Genomic DNA, 24,054 nt, shown 5'->3' on the forward strand with positions numbered 1-24,054 from the left:
TGTAATCACCATAGAGTAGATATCAAGAGTTGAGATGGTATATGAATTAAATGGAACACCTCAAAGATCAAGCATAAGTCTCTAGCAGGAAGTCAACAAATAGATATGATATAAGGTAAAGCAGTCTAATCCATCGGATAACAACCATGCACTAAGTACAAGAAAATCTACATAGAGGTAAAGGAAGAAATACCCGCCTTAATTTGTCGACCGTGTCCAGAATAAATCCCACGTTGTGATGATCATCCCATATCAAAGTCCTACATAAATCAATATTTACATATTTTATTTAGCTAAATTCACATGAATTAAAATAGCTAAATAAAATCCCTACTCAACTAGGATAACTCCACTCAAATCTGATCTCTGATAAATCCTCCAAATAATCCTCAATCTAACTCACATAATTCATCATCAATCCAACACTAATCCAAACTCATCAAAAATCCTTCTAAATCCACAAATCAATCCAAGATTCAATCCAAATCAATATATCAAAGTTGAATTCTAATTCCTTAACCATGAATCAACTTCACACAATTCATCCATTTCAACTAATCTACACAGATTACAACAATCTATCATCAACAATCTATGTTAACCCAATACCATCATCAACAATCTATCATCAACAATCCATGTAGAATGCTTAATCTAATCCAATACATAACCTACCAGTCATCAATTAATCCAACATAAGAGCATCCAACTACAACGAATCCCTCTACATGCTCCCATGTGCTCTAAACTAAACATGATCTAATATCCATTAACAACACTGATAGAACAGAATAATAATAGAAAGATCTAGAGATACATCACCAGAAAACACTTACCTTGAGGTATGACAGCAAAATTCTGAATCTTACAACCCAAAAAGTTCTATGCTGTCAACTATCAAAGAAGCACTACACTAATTCATCCAAGAATCAATCCATAAATCCAATCATATAGCAAAGGATTTGTTGAACCCCTAATTCACAACATTAAACTCACCTCAACAAAACCTTAGCTCAATCCAGATGCCCCAACTGGTGTTTTACTGCTGGAGAAGATTACTGCCGGAGTTGATGGCCTCACCGGACCCTAGCAGCAACCCTCCACCCCACAAGAACCGCCACAGCAAACCATCTGCAACCTCAACACACTCTAAATCAAAATCAACGTTTCCATAACTGATCACGAGATCAAACTCCTCAACCCTCACCTTTCGGTCACATTGCCGGATCAATGCAGCTTGGCCGGACACTTCACAACAGACCAAGGATCAAACCCAACATCAATCTTGAAGCTAGGTTGGTGATTAGAAGCAGAGAGGTCGGCGATCAGGTACAGGAAAGGGACGGCGGCGGTTGGTTGGAAGGGAAGGAGTTGAGTCGCTGGTGAGTCTCGGGACGAAGAGAGCTCGCGCGCGTGATCCGGCTACATCGTGTGGAGTGGTGTGGTCGGGAGGCTCGGCGAGAAAGACTCGGTGTCAGCAATCTAGGGCACGGTGACAAGATCGGCAAGAAGAAGGAGAGGCTCCACACCTTGAGAGAAGGAAGAGGGAGGCTCGGCCGAGACACACTGGAGAAGACCGTCGCCAGCAGTGAACTCGTGGTGATCGGCGGCGCAAGAAGGGCGACGACGACAAGGAAATCAGGTGGCAGAAACAGGATCTAGGGCACCACGCGTGAGGGCAAGCGTTGGCCCTTTCCTTCCGGCGATCGAGCTCCATCTACCTGCTAATGGAGGGTCAACCGGCACCGGCACGATCATCTCCCTTGCGACGTTGGCGTCGGGGAAGAAGAGGTTGCGCGAGAGGCTTGGGAGAGGAGATCGGGGAAAGAAAAATTAGGAGAAAGTGAGAAGAGGAAATCGGAAATTAAGGATTTAAATACTTAGGTTAACCTCTAAGTTAATTCCTCAATTAACTCCCACTTAAATGGATATTCCAAAACAAGCCTCCATTGTATCCCGAATCTATCCCCTCAAAATAGGTCATACGGACCCCGTTTAATCCCAGAAAAATTTCTAAAAATTTCAGAAAAATCCAATAAGAATTTTCGTCCAATAATATTTATTATTTGATTTTACGGTATCTTACATATTGCATCTTTATCTCGGAGTGCTTCGTCATATGTCCGGAGATCAGGTTCATGTCCTCCAGGGATCGAGTCCAAAAACTCTCCCAAAACATGAATCTTTTTAGGTTGCCTAACAACCCACCCACTACGACAAGGCACGTTCTGCAATTGTGTATCATTTGTGATATGTGTTGCAGTTTCCTTGTGGTATCTCATCTTGTACGATTGGTACTAGATTAGACATGTCTTTTATTATTTCCTTAAGAACAAATTTTCTTATGGGCACATGTTTTATTACATAGTCCTTTTCTAAAAATCGGTCATTGATGCTAACAATGACCTTCTGATTTTTAAGACTATAAACCTACTTTCATTTCACTAGGATAACCCACAAACAAGTGAATTCCTGTCCAACTTATCATTATCTCTCTTCTGCATATGTGCTGGACTACCCGAATCCGAATATGCTTCGAAATAGGCTTACACCTATTCAGCAATTCTATATGAGTAGAGAGTTCTGACTTTAGAAGGTACTATATTCACTCCCGTTTCCAGAGTATATCCTTAAAATAATTTTGATAATATTCTTAATAACTCATCAATCTACTTATTTCCATAAGAGTCCTATACCTTCCTTTTCCTACATCATTCTGTTGGGGTGTACCAGGTGCAGTTAGTTGGGATTGAATCCCTACTTCTGATAAATGACTCATAAATTCTCCCAAGAGGTACTTGCCACTACGATCTTACCGTAGTGTCTTGATACTTTTACTTTGTCGTTTCTCCACATCAACCTCGTATTCTTTGAACTAATCAAAGCACTTAGACTTGCGGCACATCAAGTAAATATATCCGTATCTTAAATAGTTGTCTATAAAATAGATGAAATATTTGAAACAACCTCTTGCATGGATACTCATAGGATCACACAAATCAGAATAAACCAATTCCAATATATCTTTGATTCCTTACCCCTTAGACTTAAAAGCTTTTTGGTTATTTTTCCTTCCAAGTAAGACTCGTAGGTTGGAAAGATTTCCACTACTAATGAACCCAAAAGTTCATCAGCTACCAATGAATCCTACTCAAGTTAATATAACCTAGCCTTAGAAGCCAAAGATATAATTGGTTCATTTTCGAAGGTTACTTTCTCTTAAAGTTAGAAGATGTGTTACTAATTTCCATTTGTTGCATCGTGAGAGTTATTGGATTTATAAATTGCCAACCAACGTACCAGAACAGATAACTTCCCTCTTTTCCTTAATAACAACTTTGTTATTTAAAAGAGGCAGAATATCAAGTTCTTTGAATAGTTTAGAAACTAAAAACTAGTTCTTTCTAAACTTGGTGTGTAAAGACAATTACTCAAAAATCCATATTTTATTCTTATCAAAAGATAAACATCTCCCACTGCAACAGCTACCATTTTTACAGTAGTGCCCATGTAGATGGTGTTTTAATTTTCATTTAGTTGCCGGGTTTCCTGGAACCCTGCAATGAATTGCGGACATGATTAATGGCATCTGTATCTACACTCCAGGTTCTGGTAGATAATACCACTAAACATGTTTCAACTAATGAATTAAATACACCTAAATTGTTCTTAGTTCTAAGAAGACAGTCTACCTTAATGTCCAAGTCCTATTTCCAATCATTACAATTGGGATTACTAAGTCTTTCTTATAGTATGACTACTAGGGGATTGACAAACATTTTAAATCCTAAGAATCACAAAAATATTTTGTCAAGATCAACTCCTTAAAATCTCCATGAATTTTGTGTATACAAAATCGAAGAGGAGATTTTATTCATTAATTTTATTATCTCGTCAACTTTACTTTATGACGAATAAAATTAATAGTTGATCTGTCTTTGATCAAATATTTGGTCAAAACTCTTTGAATTTAAAATAACATTGATTCCTCAAACAATATTATTTAAATTCATCAACACCTCAAACACCGTGAATTTTGCATGTCACGTTAGTGTGGACGTATACAAATTCATCATTTGTAAGAGGAGGGTTTTACCCATTGACTATCTTGTCAATATAACTTTTTGACAAATAAAATTACCTCAAACACCATGAATCTTGTATGCCACGTTAGTGTGAACGTATACAAATTCAAACATTTGTAAGAGGGGTTTATTAATTTTATTATATTGCCAATCTAGTTTTATGATAAATCAATAGTTGGTTTCCTTTGGTCACACAAGTGATAGTAGTGACTCCGCTGGGGAGGATACTATTAAATGTGTCTAAGTGTATACCATTACTTGACACTAAGTCCATTAATAAGATTATGCCCCTTCCGTTGGGGAGATCACACGCTCTTAATTAACTTCCTATAGTCATCCAAAATGGAAGTGCTTCTAGTGATCCACAAACAAGCTCATCCGTTATGGAGGAAGGCACTCGAGCCAACGCAAGCTTGTTTGCATCACTTACAAACCCAAGAATGGAGACCATGGGATTTACTTAAAAATCCCTCTCCCACTTAGTTATTTATAAATGAGGAATTTTAACTATGCTAGCCTACTAAATATGTAAACCAACATGCACACACAGCACAATATAAAAGCAATAAATAGAAAATCTAATTTTCAACTATTATGACTTTTATCTCTAGTTGTCCTCCGTGTGTTGTCATCCCAAGCTGCTGCCATATTTGGCCACCGCCACCGGGTCTAGCTGTCGCATCCATCTTGCTCCTAGTTCCGCTGTGCCTCTGGTCCTTAGAAGGTTCCACGCTTTGCAAGATTCGATCCGCGACATAAATAAAATTTTACATTTTAGATCCTATATTCCATAAAAGGAATGTACATGTATCTAGATCAAAAATAAAATCCTAATAAAACTAAATACAGCTCTTGCTGTATTTTATAATACAATCATGCACACACATATAAATGCCCTTGACATGTCCAAGGGTCCAATCACACACATAATAACTAAAAGCCATAATAGTTGGATCCTGCATCCACAAAGTTAGCACATCCTACTATTATCCTGCCTAAATTATGTATGACATGTGCATAATTAAACTAATACCAAATACACAGAGGCAAAACCCTAGCTCTGATACCAATTGTTGGTTGCTACTCGGAAAACCTAGAGGTTCCACTGTACAAAAATTTTGTACAAAGATCTGAACCCTTTCCTAGCTACCATGTGTTCTTTTAAATTAAATTTTGGATCGCCTGCGGAACTTAACACGTTTGATCCAAAACTTAATCTATTTGTTCTTTTAGGTTTAGACTTGGATCTCCTGCGGAACTTAACACGTTCGACCCAAATCACCTTAAGTTATTAATTCCATTAAATATTAATTTCCATAATTGGTTCCCAAGATCGACGTGGCGAGGCACATGGCCTTCTTGGATATGGGAGCAACCACCACCGACTAGACAAAACCTTTTATAGAAAGCTAATATTTAATTTCCTAAAATAACTTTAGGTTAACCGAAAAGAACAATCAAATCACAAGGAAAAATAAAACAAAAGAACACAACATCGAAAAACATATTCGAAATTCTAGAATCGTAAGCCTCTTGTATTTGGTATTATTTCCATAAATAACTAGTATGATGCGGAAAGAAAAATTACTAGTTATACCTTGTAGAAAAACCTCTTGATCTTCTACCGTATTCCTCTTCTAACCTCGGACGTTGTGTGGGCAACGATCTTCCGAGATGAGAACCACCAAGCACCTTCTTCTTCCTTACAAGTTTCGGCCATCAAAACTTCTCCTAGGATGAAGAGGTTTGGCCACCACCACCATGCTCTAAGGGATGCTAGAAAAGAGGCTTCTTTTCTCTCCTTCTTCTCCTTCTTAGATCCGGCCACCAAAGCTATCTCCACCATGAGAAGGTTTCGGCCACACAAAGGAGAGGAGAGGAAAGAAAGGGCCGGCCACACCCAAGGAAGAAAAGAGAGAGAAAAATAGAACAGAGCCGTTAGCCTTGAAGCCTCCTCTACACCCTCTTTTATAATCCTTGGTCTTGGCAAATAAGGAAAATTTAATAAAAACTTCCTTAATTCTTTTGCCATTGAAAAGGAAAATTTATTTAATTAAAATAATTTTCTTTTCAAATTATAATGGCCGACCACTCTTCTCCCAAAACAAGGAGAGTTTTAATTAAAACTTCCTAATTTGTTTCTAGAAATTTATAAAATTTCTCCAATAATTTTATCCCTTCATGATTGGTTAATAAAAGAAATTTTATAAATTAAAATCTTTCTTTTAAACATGTGGATAATTTCCAAAAAGGAAAGTTATCTCTAAAAATTAAAATCTCCTTTTAATCTACAAATAAGGAAAGATATTAAATCTTTTCATAATCTTTTGTAGAAACTAATAAAAGAGAATTTTTAATTTTTAAACTTTCTTTTAAATCATGAATATAATTAAAAGGAAAGTTTTTACCAAAATTAAAATCAACCTTTTAATCTACAAATAAGGAAAGAGATTTTAACTCTTCTCTTAATCTTTTGTAGAATCTTATAAAAGGAAGAATTTAAATTTTAAACTCTCTTTTAAATTATATTATCCACATAAGAAAAATTTTAAAATTAAAATTTCTTTTTATTTTAATAGGGACGGCCACATGAATTCACTCATGAACATACCCATGGCTGACCCTAGCTTGGTCTCCAAGCTAGCTTGGCCGACCCCTATAGGATGGGTAAGAAGGTGGGTATAGTACTCTATAATTAAGAGGCTACGATAGGGGACCGAGAGGAGGAATTGGTTTTGGTCTCCCGATAAAATTAAGCATCCCGTGTTCTCCCCGAACACACAACTTAATTTTATCAATAATAATTCATTCCACTAGAGAACTATTATTGAACTACCGCACCAATCCCAAATTACATTTTTGGGCTCCTTCTTATTATGAGTGTGTTAGTCTCCCTATGTTTAAGATATCGAATGTCCACTAATTAAGTGAGTTACTGACAACTAATTTAATTAATATCTTAGTCCAAGAGTAGTACCACTCAACCTTATCGTCATGTCGGACTAAGCCCACCTGCAGGGTTTAACATGACAATCCTTATGAGCTCCTCTTGGGGACATTATCAACCTAGTATCTCTAGGACACAGTTTCCTTCTATAATCAACAACACACACTATAAGTGATACCATTTCCCAACTTATCGGGCTTATTGATTCATCGAACTAAATATCACTCATTGATAAATTAAAGAAATAAATATCAAATATATGTGCTTGTTATTATATCAGGATTAAGAGCACACACTTCTATAATAACCTATAAAATCAGTATAAAAGAAACGACCTCAAATGGTCCTACTCAATACACTCTAAGTGTACTAGTGTAATTATACAGTCAAGATAAACTGATACCTAATTACACTACGACCTTCTAATGGTTTGTTCCTTTCCATTTTGGTCGTGAGCTACTGTTTATAATTTATAAGGTACTGATAACATCATCTTCTGCATGTGGCACCACATACTATGTTATCTACAGTATAAATTAATTGAACAACTACAACTAAATGTAGACAATTTGACCAAATGTGATTCTTTATTCATAATGAATGTTTACAAAGCTTAGACTTTCAGTATACACTCCAACAAAATCCACTTAGGTCGAAAATTATGCTAAAGATCACTTAGGTCGAAAAATATGCTAAAGTCTTGAAATTAACATATCCAAATCCCAATGTTGACTTCAGGGGGAGTGTTGACCTCAGGGGGAGTGTTGACTTCAGAGGAGTGTTGACTTCAGGGGGAGTGTTGGCGTCAAGGGAGGTGTTCTTGAGAATTATGTTTGTAAAATTTTTTAACAAATTATTTTGAAAACTATTTTACAAATTTATTTTATATATAAAAAAACACTCTATGCTTTTCAAAAAACCATTACGACTTAACACATTTTGAAAACTTATTTTGTTACTCAATAAACATTTTAAAACTTTCAATTTTTTTTGAAAATATTTTGAAAACTCACCTTCAAACTTTGTATTCTTTTAATTTTGATCAACCTCCTAGACACATAGGAAGTTTTCTTGTGGTTAACAAGAAATCCTAAGAATATGTCAAGTTAAGGGAGAGCCCTGATTGAAAAACTAAAAGTAATTTTTAAAAATTACTTTTTAAAAAACTTTGAAACTAAGCTTAAATATATATATATATATATATATATATCTTTTTCAAAATTTTCTTTTCTTTATAATTTTTGTGAAAACACATTGAAAAATATTTTTTGCACTTTGAAAAGTTATTAATTGCGAAAACTCACTTTTGTCACTTAGAAAATTTATTAAAATTTTGACAAAATTACTTAGAAGAATGTTGCAAAAGATATAATTCAAAAAGTCTTTTCAACAGTTTTATATTTTTTTTTTCAAAACTCAACAAATGGTTTACTAAAGAATTTTTTTTTCTTCAACTATTTTAAAATATACTTTGAATGATGTTTTTACAAACACTTTGAAAAGTTTTTCAATCATTGTTGGTGCAAAACTTAATAGAAACTAACCTTAAGTTTATATCCTTTTGATGTATACCAAAGGGGGAGAGTGATGTCTTAAGTTAGAAAAATTATCTAAATCTCAAAATTTTGTATCTTAAGTTATAAAAATTATCTAAATCTAAAAAAAATTAAAGTAATTTTAAAGTTAAATTAATTTTTAAAATATTTTTTAAGTTAAAATAAAATTTTAAAATAATTTTTAATTCAAATTAATTTTTAAGTTAAAATAATTTCTAAGTTAAAATAAAATTTTAAAATAATTTTTAATTCAAATTAATTTTTAAGATAATTAATATGATTTTTAAATAATTTTTTAAAAAAAATTTAAATATTTTTTAAAAGAATTTTTAAATTACTCAACTCTTAAGAATTAACCCTTAAAGACCCAAGCCTAAATTAAGAAAATTGTCAAACATCAAAAAGGAGGAGATTGTTGGTGCAATTGACCTCTAGGATTTCGATATTTGATAATATGACCAAGGGTTGACCCAAACAGGACCTGATGTTTGGGAGAGAGAAGTCTAGTCAGGAACAGATGACTAGCAAAGATAAGTCCTAACCAAAGGTTAGGCAAAGTGGAAGTCTCGGTGAGTGAAGTCGGGCCCTAGCGAGTGAAGCTAGGTGGTGGAAGTCCCGGTGAGTGAAGTCGGGCCCTAATGAGTGAAACTAGGTGGTGGAAGTCCCGGTGAGTGAAACCGGGCCCTAGTGAGTGAAGCTAGGTAGATGAAATTCTGGTGAGTGAAGTCAGACCCTAGTGAGTGAAACTAGGTGGAGAAAGTCCTAGTGAGTGAAGTCAGGCAATGAAAGTCCTAGTGAGTGAATAGGGGTATAAATGAGTCAAGCCGTTCGTGAGCTATTCGAAGCTCGATTCGATAAAATCTCGTTTGAGCTCGTTTAATGAGGCTCGTTAAGATAAACAACCCAAGCTCAAGCTTCACAATATTCGGCTCGTTAGCTTGTGAACATGTTCGTTAAGCTCATAAATCAACTTTTAAATAAAAAAAATAATAGTTTTGATATTGAATTTATAGATTTTATACTCTACTTATGAAAAACATAGACAAATATATTAAATTTATTTATTAGAATAAAATTATAAATTTTAACAAGAATATTATAATTTTTTTAAAAATATAGAATTTAGTTTTTAATGAATATTTAAATTTATAATTTATATTTATTAAGCTCGTTTAGGCTCGATAAAAGTTCGAATAAGCTCGTGAGCCATGAATATATTCGTTAAATAAAGCTCGAGCTCGACTCGATTATAAACGAGCCAAACTCAAACATCCAAGAGTTTGGCTCGGCTCAGCTCGACTCGATTACACCCCTATGAGTGAAGCTAGGCAACCCTAGGAGGTAGCCCTAGGTTATACTTTAATTATGTTAATACTGTGTTAACTTAGTGTTGCAGGAAAGCTCAGCTAGGTCGATGAGTTGACCAGGTAGTTGACATGAAGTCCAAACGGGTCGACGGGCTGACCAGACGTTTGGCACGAAGTCCAGCTAGGTCGACGGGCTGACCGGATAGCTAGCACAAAGCCCAGATGGGTCGAATGGCTGACCGGATGTCTGGCAGGTAAGTAAAGGTGAGTCACTAGAGGGGAGTGACTATAAGGACGCGTTCCCGGGAAGGGAACTTAGGCGCCGATTCGATTTAGAACCATTTCGGAACTCTAAGTCGAGATCTTGACTAGATTCCGGTCTCAGAGAGACAGAATCTAGCTAATACTCTAATTGTTTAACTTAAACTGTGCTAATATCGTGTTTTGCAGGATATATACATCGTATGTTTGCCTCCGGACTAACATTTTCTTGCAGGAAGAAACCTGCTGGAAAACTGGGGTCCGAGCGCTCATGATGGATTCGGGCGCTCGGAGGTTCGGGCGCTCGGGAGGGATACGGGCCCCCGGATCCCATCCGGGCGCCCGGGAGGTGAAATTCTATTCCAGCATCGCCTCGCCAAGTGGAGCTCACTGATTGGCTCAGCTATGTCACAACCAGGGCGCCCTGAAGGTTCCAGGCGCCCCGAACCTCCTATATAAGGAGGGTCAAAGCTGTAGCTCCTACAACAACTCACGATTCGATCTCTGGTGCTCCTGCGACGCTGCTGACAACGCTCTGCTTTTTCATTCTTCTTTTTCTTGTCAATATAATTTTTTTATTACCATTCGTGTACTTTAAGTTGTAAACATTTTTGAATTGCTAGTGAATTGCCCATCGAAAGCACCCTTGCGTGCGGGCCTTGGAGTAGGAGTCGACACATGCTCCGAACCAAGTAAATTTACTTGTGTCATTTCTTTCTGCTTTTTTCCTTTCCGCTGTGTATTCTCGATAGTTTTTTTATTCAATATTCACCCCCCCCCTCTATCGAATGCTACGATCCAACAGTTGCTACCCGCTCGGCCAAAGTTCTTCTGAGGCTGAATAATACTTTTCTGATCATCTCAAAGCTCTTCTCTGCAAGCGGGCCGTGCTACAAGTTTTCTACGACTCTTCAAGCTACTCCGTCTAGAAGTACCGACCGAACTTCAACCTTCACTTACTATTGTCGGTATACTTTATTTGTATTGCACTTAAATTCATATAAGATAGTAGGATTGTAACTATCTTATATCATTGCATACTGTACGCATTACTTCTTTCTGAGGTTTTCAGGAAGAAGAATCTTAGTGGATTGCCCATAAGTGCAGTCACGGATCGCGGGCTTTGGAGTAGGAGTCGACTTAGTCTCTGAATCAAGTAACCGAACAAGTTTCTTTTACTTTCCACTGCACGACTCTGTTTTCTAAAGTAAAAGAAAAGTTTTAAGAGTGTGATATTCACCCCCCCCTCCTCTATCGCACTCATCCGATCCAACATGTTCTACGACACTTCCTTCCTTCGTGTCGCTTGGACCTCTTCCATGTTGATGTATTCGATGGCGTGCTTGTGCAGGTGATCAAAGTTTTTAGGCGGCTGCCGGATGAGTGAGCAAAAGAATTCACCTTCGATAAGCCCCTGTGAGAAGATGCTCATCAATATCTCCAGGGTGATTCATGACCATTTAGTTGAACCTCTTCATGTAGGCTCTCAATGTCTCTTTTGGCCCTTGCTTTACAACGAACAAGTTAACGTTCATTTTTTGGTAACGGTGGCTACAGGTAAAATGATGCAGAAACGCCGCTCTAAAGTCCTTGAAGTTATGAATTGATCTGATCAGCAGACATCTAAACCACCTCTGCGTTGATTCGGAAAGGGTGATGAGGAAGACTCAGCACTTCATTCCATCAGTGTACTGATGGAGCATGGTCGTGTTGTCAAACCTGATCAAATGGTCCTCTAGGTCAGTTGTCCCATTATATTCTTCGATCGTTAGTGGCGTGTAATGTCGGGGTAGTGGGTCATCTAGGATCCCCTGATGGAATTACCGGTTGATCTGTTAGGGAGAATCATTGTTACACTCCGCAAGTGTACAGAAATGTCGCAAGTAATATAAAAGATTATCGTATCCACAGGGACTGGAATAAGCACTAGGAATGTCTCAATGTGAATTAGCTAAACAACTATCCAATCGTTTCAAATGCAAAGTGAAGGTAAACAAATCTAATATTAAAGATCAACAAACAAGAGTTTAATGTTTTGGGTTATGATAAAGGGAGATTCTAGGAGTTTCGATTTCTTTGTAAGATTTCTTGAATGTAAATGGTTCACCAATTCTTTTCCCTCAATTGTCAAACACTTGTAGAAAGTTGTCGGTTCTCTCTTGCAATAGATAATCGGCTAAGGACTGAGAAATGTATCTAAATATGATCAATTAGATGTGAACCTACGTTGTCCTTACACAGAAGCGCACCTATTACTATGCCTTCCTCGGATATCAACATAGAAGCCCACAACTTATTAATCTATCAAGATACAAGGAACTAATCACAAAATCCATCCTACTCTCTTGAATATTCCTATTTCCTCTTCAAGATTATCTCTCAAACGTCCTTACACGGGCTTGCACCTGTCACGTGGATCCCTCGGATGATCGAGTGAGAGTTTATCTCTACCAAGTCCACAAGAAATCCAAACAATCAATCAAGAATGAGAATTAAGCACAAATCACCATTAATCATTCAAGATCTAATTGATACAAGCAAGACAATGTCATTGAAACAAGAAAATGGCAAATCCATAAGAAATTACATCAATCCATTATACAAATACTCCCTTAATCCTAGAATACAAGATCTACTCCATGAATCGAGGAAGAAAACCCGAAGAAATAAAGATTACAAGCATTTCTTAAATCCCCAATCCAAGAAACCAAGAAGAGGGGGAAAGAGAAAACTTATCTATGAAGAAAGCCTCGTCTTCGGATCCAATCCTCGCTCCCGAGTCGAAATCGTCAAGAACTCCCTTAGAATCGCCCAGAAATCCTCCCAAGAATGGGAGGAAACCACCAAATCTTGCCTTCTCCCAAAGGGGGAGAGATCCCCTTTCAATTCATGAAGGAAGGTTTAAATAGAGGAGGAAATCGGGCGCCACACGGCCCCATGACACGGCCGTGTGAGATTCACACGGCCATGTCCAGTTCCCTCTCTGCCAAAGCTGCACGGCCGTGTGACTCCACACGGCCAGGACCCTACTGTTCTCTGGAAGTGCTACACGGCCGTGTGGTGCACACGGCCACCACCTGCTTGGCCTCTGGAAACCTCACATGGCCGTGTAGATGCACACAGCCATGTAAGGCATCTGCTCTGATTTCTTCAAATCAAGACACGGCCGTGTGAGATTCACACGGCCATGTCCTCTTCCCTTCCTGTTAAGACTACACGGCCATGTGTGGTACACGGCCTGATGCTCTCTCCCTTCAATTACTTCCAAGCTTGCCCGAGGACGCATAATCTTCACCAATTTTGACTCCTGTGTACAGAAAATGCACAAAAAGTAGATCTCCGAACCAAAAGAGTAAATATGCTAAAAGGAAAGCTAGAAGTATAAAAATGCATAGATCAAGCATGCTCAAAGTATGTAAATGTGCGTAAAAACATGCATAAAAGAGTATATAATCTACGCACATCACACCCCCAGACTTAAACCTTTGCTTGTCCTCAAGCAAAATGTTGCAGTCTAAATTCATATGTTCTACAACACATTCATAAAACCTAGTGCACTTTCCTAATTCTATCAAAAAGTTTCATTAACAAGCATGATCATGGAAACAAGTAAAGTATGGTTCAAGCATAAGAATCTTGTGCACAGTGTAAAAGTAACTCAACACCCTTCAAGTTTCAATCCATGTCCTAGTCAAGTCGTCATCAAATTTGAATTCCTAATGTTTCCAGTAAAAGACAAGTAACCAGTGATAGACACTTATTCACCATTCACTTGGTTCATATTTCTCAACTAACCCAAGGTCTCAAAAGTGTGCTCAATCTCAAGAAAAACTAAGCAGTCATTTCCCCAGTAACCTAACTCAGTCTCAAAGGGGTGACTTGCTAGATTCCACTCATGACAACTGTTTTTTTATATCCTTTTTTTTTTTATAAGTGTTTGCATTGTGCAAAACTTATTCACAAATGTACTTTTAGCGCACATGTTGGGATATTTTGATTTTTCCAAATGAGCTTTAATGATTTGAGCCTCATCCAGTAACCAAAATGAAAGTTGAGAAATCACCATGGAAACCAAGTACTAAGCAAACAAGATGAATCATGACTATTTCAATGACATCAACTATTCAAGCATCAAGCACAAGTGTAGTGAAGATAAAATCCTTAAGGTTGAACCAAAACTAAAACTCATCACCATAAGATTCTTAGCTTATTAATGCTTCCCAAGATAGAAAAAAAGAACTACACAAAGTTTACTACTAGCATCATTCGAACATCATGAATCAAGACAATAATCATGCTAACATTTCACTTGAATCCAAGAAAGCATATAAGTGAAGATTTGATGTTCTCAAAAAAATTTTTTGCCATGATTATTTCAAAAACAAGCAAAATAAAGCAACAAGCAATGAAAATAAGAACCAACATGAAAAACTAACAAAAACTAAAAACTGAAAACCAAACTAAACAGTACATGACACCCCCCCCAGACTTAAACTTTTCATCGCCCCGATGAAATCAATATGGTGGAGGAGGTGGAAAATCAGGAAAATCAGGGAAGGAAGATGCAAAATCTTTAACAAACCATTTAACTTCGTTTCTGCAAAAATTATGATACTCAAACAATTTATCAATATCATCCTGCACAAATCTCATAGAACCTCTAAGATCCTCATGAAAATCCATTTTAGCCCTATAAGCATTCATCATTTTAGAAATCTTATCACACAATTCTCTTTCACTCTTGAAACAATCTTGTAGCTTTTTAAATAGTTCCTCCTCCATAAACTTCTTATCTTCAAGAAATTCATTAGTTGAATCGAAATCACTATGAATATTCTTTAAAGCAGAATTAAGTTCTTGAAACATAAAACTATGAACCTCTTGGTTACCCTTAGAAACATTTCTTGGAGTAAAAGTTGACAAAGCTCTAGATTGTTGCCTAGCTAACTTTAAACACCAATTCTCTTTATTATGAATTGTAGTAAAATCATGATTGGGCAATTTTAAAGGGAAATCATTTTTAATGACTAAACTAAATCCATGCTCTTCATGCTTAATCATTTTCATTGCTAAACATGAATTGAAATCCAATGTACAAGAACTCTCCACCACCTCTAATTCACTCAAATCACATCCTAATACTATGACCAATTTGTTGGTTGCTACTCGGAAAACTTATAGGTTCCACTGTACAAAAATTTTGTACAAAGGTCTGAACCTTTTCCTAGCTACCATGTGTTCTTTTAAATTAAATTTTGGATCGCCTGCGGAACTTAACACGTTTGATCCAAAACTTAATCTATTTGTTCTTTTAGGTTTTGACTTGGATCTCCTGCGGAACTTAACACGTTCGACCCAAGTCTCCTTAAGTTATTAATTCCATTAAATATTAATTTCCATAAAAGGTTCCCAGTACTGACGTGGCGAGGCACATGGCCTTCTTGGATATGGGAGCAACCACCACCGACTAGACAAAACCTTTAATAGAAAGCTAATATTTAATTTCCTAAAATAACTTTAGGTTAACCAAAGAGAACAATCAAATCACAAGGAAAAGAAAGAAACAAAAGAACACAACTTCGAAAAACATATTCGAAATACTAGAACGTAAGCCTCTTGTATTTGGTATTATTTCCATAAATAACTAGCATGATGCGGAAATAGAAATTACTAGTTATACCTTGTAGAAAAACCTCTTGATCTTCTACCGTATTCCTCTTCTAACCTCGGACGTTGTGTGGGCAACGATCTTCCAACATGAGAAACCACCAACCACCTTCTTCTCCTCCAAGCAAGGTTCGGCCACAAAAGAAAAGCTTTACCAAGGAGAAAAACCAAAATACTAACCAAGCTCCAAGAGATGCTAGCTTTCTCTCCTTCTTCTTCTTCTTCTCCAGTAGTATCCGCCACCACAAGAACTCCAAGGGAGAGAGAGGTTCGCCACCACAAGAGGAAGAGAAGGAGATGATGGCCGCCACACGAACAAAAGAGAGAGAGAATAATAGATGTTGTGTCTTGTGAAGGCACCTCACCCCTTCTTTTATATTCCTTGGCCTAGGTAAATTAGGAAATTTAATTACAATAAATTTTCCTTAATTTCCTTGACATGATTTAATTGAGAAAATAAAATAATATTTCCCCAATTAAACAATGATGGCCAAATCAATAGGAAGCAAATTGGACAAGTTTCAATCAACAATTAAAACTTTCCTTATTTGTTTCCGGAAATTTTAAAAATAAAATTTCTCTTTAAAATCTCTTCATGGTTAATAAAAGGAAATATCTATAATTTTAATTTTATTAACATGTGAATAATTTTAAAGAGAAAATAAAACATCTCTCCAATCTACAAATAAGGAAAGAGATCTAATCTCTTTCTTTAATCTTTGTAAATCTTTTACAAGAGAGATATTTTAATTTTAATTCTCTTTTAAATTAAATCTTCCACATAATAATAAACATTAAAATTAAATTTTCTTTTTAATTAATTATGGCCGGCCCTACTAGCTTGGGTTCAAGCTAGGGCCGGCCACCTTAAACTCAAGCTTATGCCCTAGCTTGGTTCCCAAGCTAGCTTGGCCGCCCCCTTTAGGTGGGTATAGAAGGTGGGTATATGTGGGTATAGTACTCTATAAATAAGAGGCTACGATAGGGACGAGAGGAGGAATTGGTTTTGGTCTCCCGATAAAATTAAGCATCCCATGTTCGCCCCGAACACACAACTTAATTTTATCAATGATAATTCATTCCACTAGAGAACTATCATTGAACTACCGCACCAATCCCAAATTACATTTTTGGGCTCCTTCTTATTATGAGTGTGTTAGTCTCCCTGTGTTTAAGATATCGAATGTCCACTAATTAAGTGAGTTACTGACAACTCATTTAATTAATATCTAAGTCCAAGAGTAGTACCACTCAACCTTATTATCATGTCGGACTAAGTCCACCTGCAGGGTTTAACATGACAATCTTTATGAGCTCCTCTTGAGGACATTATCAACCTAGTATCTCTAGGACACAGTTTCCTTCTATAATCAACAACACACACTATAAGTGATACCATTTCCCAATTTATCGGGTTTATTGATTCATCGAACTAAATCTCACCCATTGATAAATTAAAGAAATAAATATCAAACATATGTGCTTGTTATTATATTAGGATTAAGAGCACACACTTCCATAATAATCGAGGTCTTTGTTCCTTTATAAAGTCAGTATAAAAGAAACGACCTCAAATGGTCCTACTCAATACACTCTGAGTGTACTAGTGTAATTATACAGTCAAGATAAACTGATACCTAATTACACTACGACCTTCTAATGGTTTGTTCCTTTCCATTTCGGTCGTGAGCTACTGTTTATAATTTATAAGGTACTGATAACATCATCTTCTGTATGTGACACCACATACTATGTTATCTACAATATAAATTAAATGAACAACTACAAACAAATGTAGATAATTAGACCAAATGTGATTCTTTATTCATAATGAATGTTTACAAAGCTTATGCTTTCAGTATACACTCCAACAATCTCCCACTTATACTAATGACTAAGCTGCCATATCTTCTACCATACATCTGATTCTCATTCCCTCCACATGCCGATCGAAAGCTTTCGCCGGAAGGACCTTAGTGAAAGGATCTGCCAGGTTATCCGCTGATGCAATATTGGCGATGACAACTTCTCCTCGCTTCACGATATCTCGTATCAGGTGGTACTTGCGCTCTATATGTTTACTCGCCTTATGAGCTCGTGGTTCCTTCGAGTTTGTAACTGCACCGCTATTATCACAATAAATTGTGATGATCTTGGGCAAACCAGGAATCACATCTAAGTCCATTAGAAAGTTCCTGAGCCATACTGCTTCTTTAGCTACCTCAGAGGCTGCTACATACTCAGCTTCCATGGTTGAGTCCGAAACGTATTTCTGCTTAACACTCCTCCATGAAATGGCTCCACCTCCTAAAGTAAACACATAGCCTGATGTAGACTTACTATTGTCCCTATCTGATTGAAAATCTGAATCCGTGTAACCCACAGGGAGCAAATCATCTGCTTGGTAAACTAGCATATAATCCCTAGTCCTTCTCAGGTACTTTAATATATGCTTTACCACAGTCCAATGTCCTTGTCCAGGGTTACTCTGATATCTGCTGACCATGCCTACGGCAAAACAGATATCAGGTCTCGTATATAGCATTGCATACATTAGGCTTCCTACAGCCGAAGCATAAGGAACTGCTTTCATGTCCTCTATCTCTTTTGATGTCTTTGGAGACATCTCTTTAGATAGAGCTACTCCATGTCTAAAAGGTAAGAAACCTTTCTTGGAGTCTTGCATGCTAAAACGAGCAAGGATTGTATCTATATATGAAGCTTGGGATAGACACAACATTCTTTTCTTGCGATCCCTTATAACTTTGATCCCAAGAATGTGTGCACATTCTCCTAAGTCCTTCATATCAAATTGTTTGGACAACCATACCCTTACGTCTGATAATACCTTGACATTGTTGCCAATTAACAAAATATCATGTACGTATAGTACAAGAAATACCACCACGTTTCCGTTACACTTCTTATATACACAAGACTCATCCGGACTTTGAATAAATCCATATGGACTGGATTACTTCATTAAACCGGATGATCCAAGACCTTGAAGCTTGCTTCACCATAAATGGACCGATTGAGCTTGCATACTAGATGCTCTTTGCCTTTTTCAATAAATCCTTCTGGTTGCTTCATATGGATGTTCTCTTCAAGACTTCCATTAAGGAAAGCTGTCTTGACATCCATTTGCCAAATCTCATAATCCATATGAGCAGCAATGGATAAGAGTATCCGGATAGACTTAAGCATGACTACCGGTGAAAAGGTTTCCTCATAATCGATTCCCTCTTTCTGAGTGTACCCTTTCGCAACAAGCCTAGCTTTGAAGGTTTCTACCTTCCCGTCTGTCCCTCTTTTCCTTTTGTAGATCCACTTGCATCCAACGGCTTTTACACCATCAGGTGGTTCTACAAGCTCCCAGACCTTATTAGAGTACATAGACTCTATTTCAGAATTCATCGCATTTTGCCAAGATGCTGCATCTATATCTTGGAGTGCTTCATCATATGACCGGGGATCAGGTTCATGTTTTCCCGGGATCAAGTCCGAAGACTCTCCCAAAAACATGAATCTTTCAGGCTGCCTCACAACCCTCCCACTACGACGAGGCACTATCTGTGGTTGTGTATCATGTGTGACACGTGTTGCAGTCTCATGTGGTACTTTATCTTGTACTGTTGGTATTGAAGTAGACATGTCCTCTCTAAGTTCTTCTAAAACGACTTTACTACTGGGCTTGTGATCCATTATATAGTCTTCTTCTAAAAACTGGGCATTGGTGCTAACAATGACCTTCTGGTCTTTAGGACTATAAAATAAACCACCTTTTGTTCCTTTGGGATATCCTACAAACACGCGAACTTCTGTACGAGATTCTAACTTATCAGCATCTGGTTTCAGCACATGTGCTGGACTACCCCAAATCCGAATATGTCTTAGACTGGGTTTTCGCCCATTCCACAATTCTATGGGAGTAGAAGAAACTGATTTAGAAGGTACTAAGTTCAGAACGTATACTGCTGTTTCCAGAGCATATCCCCAAAACGAATTTGGTAATTCTGAATAACTCATCATTGATCTAACCATCTCCATAAGAGTCCTATTCCTTCGTTCTGCCACACCATTTTGTTGGGGTGTTCCAGGTGCAGACAATTGGGATTGAATCCCGACCTCTGATAAGTAATTCCTAAACTCTCCTAAGAGGTATTCGCCACCACGATCTGACCGTAGTGTCTTGATACTTTTACCTAGTCGTTTCTCCACATCAGCCTTGTATTCTTTGAACTTATCAAAGCACTCGGACTTGCGGCGCATTAGGTAAATGTATCCATATCTTGAATAATCGTCTATGAAAGAGACGAAATATTCAAAACCTCCTCTTGCCTGGACAGACATAGGACCACACAAATCATAGTGAACCAACTCTAACACTTCTTTGGCTCTATACCCCTTGGCCTTGAACGGCCTCTTGGTCATTTTACCTTCCAAGCAAGATTCACAAGTTGGAAAATTTTCCAACTCAAATGAACTCAAAGTCCATTGGCTATAAGCCTCTGAATCCTACTTAAGTTAATATGACCAAGCCTTAGATGCCAAAGATATGCTTGGTTCATTTCTGAAGATTCTTTTCTCTTATTAGAATTAGAAGATGAGTTATAAATTTCCATGTTTTGCTTTGTGGAAGAAATTGGATTTAAAGTATACAAATTGCCAACTAATGTACCAGAACAGATAATCACTTTATTTCTTTTAATAACTACATCGTTACTGAAAGAAACTGAATATCCATCTAAAAACAGTTTAGAAACTGAAATTAAATTCTTTCTAAAACTGGGTACATAAAGACAATTTCTTAAAACCAAATTTTTATACGTCTCCCACTACAACAGCTGCCACCTTAGTAGCATTGCCCATGTAGACGGTAATCTCTCCTTCAGATAGTCGTCGGGTTTCCTGGAACCCCTGCAAGGAATTGCAGACATGATCAGTGACTCCCGTATCTACACACCAGGTGCTGGTAGATAACACCGCTAAACATGTTTCAACAACTAGAGCATGAGATATACCTTTGTTTTGGTTCCTACGAGGACAGTCCGCCTTCTCTGCTTCGAGATGAAGCACTTGCCCTTGACTTCTTCATTCCAACTTTAAATCCCGTACTGAGATTTATTCACTTTCTTTCTTGAACCGACTTGTTTCTTCTTCTTCTTTCCTTTCGGTTTAGAAGTAGAACCATTTTCGACATAGTGAATTTGAGCATTGTGACGAAATAATCCTTCTGCTGCTTGACATCAGTAGTTCCGCTAATGAATAAACCCTCTTATTCATATTATAGTTCACTGCTCAAAACTTCTAGGTAGCGTTGGAGGATCATATCGATCCGGGTTTCCCCATCAATTTCTCCTCCAAGGATCTGTATCTCGTTCGGATAAGCCATCATCTTTAGGATATGATCCCTTGAGTACCCTCTTGCATGGTGGTCATCATTATCTTTCTCATGGCTTCTTGCCTAGAAGCCCTATCTTGATGACCAAAGAGTTCCTTGAGATTGTTCATAATATCATAGGCTGTTGGTAAATCTTGATGTTGCAATACATTTGACATTGAAGCCAAAATGTAACACCGCGCCATCTCATCTGCTTTACCCATTTCCTATGATATTCAATCTCCTCTTGGGTAGATTCACCGATGGGTGCATCAGCCTTTTCGTCGATCAAGACATATTTATAGCTTTATGAAGAACAATGTCCGTGTTTCTTTTCCAATCTATGTAGTTTGGTCCGGTAAGTCTATTCTTGAAGTATGATGGACGGTGGGTTGAAAGACATCCTAAGAATCACAAATAACTTTTGGTCAGAACTCTAAATTTAGAATAAAATTGATTCCTCAAACAATACTATTTTAAATTAACCAACACCTCATCACACCGTGAATTTTGTATGCCACGTTAGTGTGGACGTATACAAATTCAACATTTGTAAAAGGAGGGTTTTAACCCATTAATTTTATTATTTTGTCAATCTAACTTTTTGACAAATAAAATTAATAGTTGGTATTATTTGGTCACACAAATAATAATAGTGACTCCGTTGGGGAGGATACTATTAGATGTGTCTAAGTGTATACCATTACTTGACACTAAGTCCATTAATAAGATTATGCCCCTTCCGTTGGGGAAGATCACACGCTCTTAATTAATTTCCTATAGTCATCCAAAAATGGAAGTCTGTTCTAGTGATCCACAAACAAGCTCATCCGTTATGGAGGAAGGCACTCAGAGCCAACACGCAAGCTTGTTTGCATCACTTACAAACCAATAATGGAGACCATGGGATTTATTTAAAATCCCTCTCCCACTTAGTTATTTATAAATGAGGAATTTTAACTATGCTAGCCTACTAAACTTGTAAACTAACATGCACACAAGATAATATAAAAGCAATAAATAGAAAATCTAATTTTCAACTATTATGGCTTTTATCTTTAATTGTCCTCCGTGTGTTGTCATCCGAAGCTGCCATATTTGGCCACCGCCACCGGGTCTAACTGTCGCATCCATCTTGCTCCGAGTTCCACTGCGCCTCTGGTCCTTAGAAGGTTCCACGCTTTGCAAGATTCGATCCATGACATAAATAGAATTTTACATTTTGATCCTATATTCCATAAAAGGAATGTACATGTATCTAGATCAAAATAAAATCCTAATAAAACTAAATACAGCTGCTGTATTTTAATACAATTATGCACACACATATAAATGCCCTTGACATGTCCAAGGGTCCAATCACACACATAATTAACTAAAAGCCATAATAGTTGGATCCTGCATCCACAAAGTTAGCACATCCTACTATTATCACCTAAATTATGTATGACATGTGCATAATTAAACTAAATACCAAATACACAGAGGCAAAACCCTAGCTCGATACCAATTGTTGGTTGCTACTCGGAAAACTTATAGGTTCCACTGTACAAAAATTTTGTACAAAGGTCTGAACCTTTCCTAGCTACCATGTGTTCTTTTAAATTAAATTTTGGATCGCCTGCAGAACTTAACACGTTTGATCCAAAACTTAATCTATTTGTTCTTTTAGGTTTTGACTTGGATCTCTGCGGAACTTAACACATTCGACCCAAGTCTCCTTAAGTTATTAATTCCATTAAATATTAATTTCCATAAAGGTTCCCAAGATTGACGTGGCGGGCACATGGCCTTCTTGGATATGGGAGCAACCACCACCGACTAGACAAAACCTTTAATAGAAAGCTAATATTTAATTTCCTAAAATAACTTTAGGTTAACCAAAGAGAACAATCAAATCACAAGGAAAAGAAAGAAACAAAAGAACACAACTTCGAAAAAACATATTCGAAATACTAGAACGTAAGCCTCTTGTATTTGGTATTATTTCCATAAATAACTAGCATGATGCGGAAATAGAAATTACTAGTTATACCTTGTAGAAAAAACCTCTTGATCTTCTACCGTATTCCTCTTCTAACCTCGGACGTTGTGTGGGCAACGATCTTCCAACATGAGAAACCACCAACCACCTTCTTCTCCTCCAAGCAAGGTTCGGCCACAAAAGAAAAGCTTTACCAAGGAGAAAAACCAAAATACTAACCAAGCTCCAAGAGATGCTAGCTTTCTCTCCTTCTTCTTCTTCTTCTCCGAGTAGTATCCGGCCACCACAAGAACTCCAAGGGAGAGGGAGAGGTTCGGCCACCACAAGAGGAAGAGAAGGAGATGATGGCCGGCCACACCAAGGAACAAAAGAGGGAGAGGAATAATAGATGTTGTGTCTTGTGAAGGCACCCTCACCCCTTCTTTTATATTCCTTGGCCTAGGTAAATTAGGAAATTTAATTACAATAAATTTTCCTTAATTTCCTTGACATGATTTAATTGAGAAAAATAAAATAATATTTCCCCAATTAAACAATGATGGCCGGCCAAATCAATAGGAAGCAAATTGGACAAGTTTCAATCAACAATTAAAACTTTCCTTATTTGTTTCCGGAAATTTTAAAAAATAAAATTTCTCTTTAAAATCTCTTCATGGTTAATAAAAGGAAATATCTATAATTTTAATTTTATTAACATGTGAATAATTTTAAGAATAATTTTAAAGAGAAAATAAAACATCTCTCCAATCTACAAATAAGGAAAGAGATCTAATCTCTTTCTTTAATCTTTTGTAAATCTTTTACAAGAGAGATATTTTAATTTTAATTCTCTTTTAAATTAAATCTTCCACATAATAATAAACA

General features: G+C 37.0%; 1 long non-coding RNA gene across 3 annotated transcripts; it reads right to left on the reverse strand.

Annotated features, from left to right (window-relative positions):
* Window positions 1-235: 235 nt before the first annotated feature.
* LOC121983006 lies at window positions 236-1,738 on the reverse strand. Of its 3 annotated transcripts, XR_006112356.1 has the most exons (4): window positions 1,208-1,738; window positions 997-1,131; window positions 837-908; window positions 236-260 (listed from the first exon to the last, which is right to left on the reverse strand). It is a non-coding gene; the product is annotated as an uncharacterized LOC121983006 (long non-coding RNA). The 3 variants fall into 3 exon arrangements; XR_006112358.1 differs by lacking the exon at window positions 837-908; XR_006112357.1 differs by lacking the exon at window positions 236-260 and having other exon boundaries at window positions 890-913.
* Window positions 1,739-24,054: the final 22,316 nt, after the last annotated feature.

The sequence above is a fragment of the Zingiber officinale genome, chromosome 5A, assembly GCF_018446385.1.
Source record: "Zingiber officinale cultivar Zhangliang chromosome 5A, Zo_v1.1, whole genome shotgun sequence".
Lineage (NCBI taxonomy): Eukaryota > Viridiplantae > Streptophyta > Magnoliopsida > Zingiberales > Zingiberaceae > Zingiber > Zingiber officinale.